Consider the following 3,210-nt stretch of genomic DNA (forward strand, 5'->3'; position numbering starts at 1 on the left):
CGCCAGATAATAAAATGTTAGTCATGATTTACAAACGCCTGAAATTCTGGGCTGAGTTTTGTTTTGTCTGTCTGTGAATACCTGTGCAATGGCATTGTACCTTTAGATAAGACATAAATGACTCATTTCTAACTGTGTACAGTTTAAAGTTATTACAGTGGCATTGAGCGCAGCAATGTGGCAGAGATCAAGACAAATGCTTCCTTGTTTATTTCTCTTTTAGAGCCTTCTGGATGCATGCACTAAATAGAACAACATTCAGCTCACAGAAGACCTTTACTGTCTTACTTAAAAATGGAAGCCTGGCCAGGAGCTAAAAAGTTTCAAGTAGCACTACACAAATACAATAGTCAATGTGCAAAACATAATAAATATCAGCGGCTAACAATGAGACACAATCATTTGCAAACCATCAGTACAGACAATCAACAACAACACAATAGGGCAACATGAATCCCGCCTTTGTCAAAAACATGTCCCTGTGTTTGGCAATGTAATTTTAAAACTGAATGTAATCCAATGGAGCAAAACCCACCTTTAGTCTCACCTGTTGATTGCTCCATGATCACACAGCAAAGGGGAAAACTGTCTTTTTTCCCCAGTTCAGCTCTGACTCTTGGACAGAGGATTGAGAGTGTTTATAAGAGAGTTTGTAAGTACAGTGAGTTCACATTTGTAGGATGCATAAATTGGAAGGCAGTTAACCACGCTGTAAATGAAATTATGCCAGTTGTACAGTGTGAGTTAGTAAAGACTGGTGTAGTAGACAGTAATGAGTAAAGGGATTTACAGTCTCAGAGCTCAATCATGAAGGGTGCCCAGAACTTTTTGGACTTAATTTGTATCTACTTAAGCACTTACATGAGTAGCTGGCGACATCCTCCTAGGTATTTATAAAACATGTTTAGTAGGATTATCACCAAGATATCACAGATTGAGATTTTGTATAACTGAAAGTCACCAGTTTGTGTTTATTGTGTTTATTGTGCTTTATTTTTTAAGTATTTTAAACAAGTCTCAATTTAAGCAAATTTAAAGTAACTATACAGTTAAAAGCTGTCTGTACATTTCACAAAGCACATTCATTACATTACATTACATTACATCATTTAGCAGATGTTCATACCCAGAGAGACTTCCAGATAAGGGCATCACAATGCTAAGAGTTATCGATAAGTATTACAAGAGGTCAGTAAGATACTGAGTTTAGTGCTAAACTAGTGTAGGGTGCTTCTTTTTTAATAGAAAATAGGGATATACAGGATAGATAGAGAGGAAGGTAGACTAGAGATACAGCTTGAAGAGATGACTTTTCAGCTTTCTCTTGAAGGCATTGAGGGTGTCTGTTGTACGAATCTTAGCAGTGTGGAGCAAGTACTGAGAAGAGGTGGTTCTGAGAAATGCTGCCCATCTATTTCAGGACAAAGACGCGACCCGAGGTAGCAGAGCGCAGAACTCTTACTGGCTTGTAGGCCCTGACCATTCAGTAGTACCAGCATAGCTCTTAGCAAGACCTACCCAGACCCATGGATCTTTCATGTAAACGTACATTTTTAATATATCAATACAGCAGTTGGCTCAAACCATCAGCCCAAAGATCAAAGATCAATGCACTTGGGCCTGCACCTGCTAATGAATGATGCCTGTAATCAAACAGCTGACTAGCCATGCCAGAGTGAGCACTGTTCACCAACGACACCAAGCTTGGGCCTTGTCCACCGCTACAGTGGCAATGCTAGCAATTACTTTGAGAGTACGCAGCAATGTTGTGCTTATTGACTGTGACACTAATGATTTGGTACTATCTCTGCCCTTAGCTTAATCTTTTTATATGCACATCTGTAGGCTGCTCTGGATAAGACAAATAGGCATGTTTATGTGGGCCAGACAATCTATTTTCATTCTGCTTTAGACCAGATGTGACTAAGTGTTAAATTTAAATGGTCATATCAAGGCTGTCATGCATCATAGGGAAACAGGGTGGGGGGGGGGGGGGGGGGGGTTGTCCATTTTTGTGACAAAACTTTGACTAATGCCAACACAGAAAATTTCCCATTAAGCTCTTTGTATCCCTGTGTATCATCACAACTGTTTCTGCTAGGTTTATTTTCATGTTAAACTTTTCGAATATACCCAATTGATCCTAAGGTTGTGACCAGTCCATTTTTTAAGTGCCCGCTCAAAGTAACGCCTGTTCTGACTATGAATCAATAGTCACCATTTCATTGTGCATATTGGTATTAAAATACATTCATTGGACATTTCACAGTATTCACATTTAATAACATATGCAGTGTTACAAGTCACAAGAAAAGTAATGGTAAAGATCACAATGTGTTCAATCATTTAGGATATTGGTTACTGAGGATCAAACAAGGCAATAAAAATGCAATCATACACGTAAAATATGTTTAAAGAAAGAATATTTTTGTTGAGATTGAAAGAAATAATTATACACAGTGAAAAAGCAAAGATAGGTAAAATAATTTTTGACTAGTAATGCCTACATTGGACCATAGGAAGGTTTCCAAAATTCATCTGCATACATGCATATAATCTCCTCTAAAGGGGCATGACTGATTATCAGTGGGCTAATAATGGTTTATAACTTCATAATTACGTGTTACAACACACTACTCTAAAGGTTTAATGACTTAAACAGCCATACAATGTGACTGGTGAGCGGTATGTGAAGCTATGAAGCAGTCTGATATCAAGGAGAACATAAATCACACCTACACACAGTCAAAATCCAGGATGTGTACATTGTGCTGGGCGGAAGCAAACGCACATGAACTAAACTACCTTTTTAAAAGGTTACACATTTTTATTTCAGGTAAAGGAAATCTATGAACAGCGTTTTTGAGATGCTGGAGATTGCAGCCATAGAGAATAGGTCGCGTGTCTTCCCTTGAAGCTGCTTAGCAGCTTGCCTACATGGTGGCGCCTGGGATTTTCCAAAATTTTTGAACCTCTTGACTAGCTGTACTCTCAGTTCCAACCACTGTGTGGTTGTGTTTATTCCACGGATTTCAATTCTAACAGCCCACTGACAGCACACTCATTTAGGTACAGGGTAGCTGGCTTAATATTAATTTCCAATCACCTTTTGATGATTTTCACCGGGTACTTGCCAAAATTGAGCTGAGCATGCTTTAAATAGCAAGGTAGCTTGCTTTGTTGTGGTCAGGGAACTTTCCTATATGTTTC

Source organism: Megalops cyprinoides, chromosome 6 (assembly GCF_013368585.1).
Source record: "Megalops cyprinoides isolate fMegCyp1 chromosome 6, fMegCyp1.pri, whole genome shotgun sequence".
NCBI lineage: Eukaryota > Metazoa > Chordata > Actinopteri > Elopiformes > Megalopidae > Megalops > Megalops cyprinoides.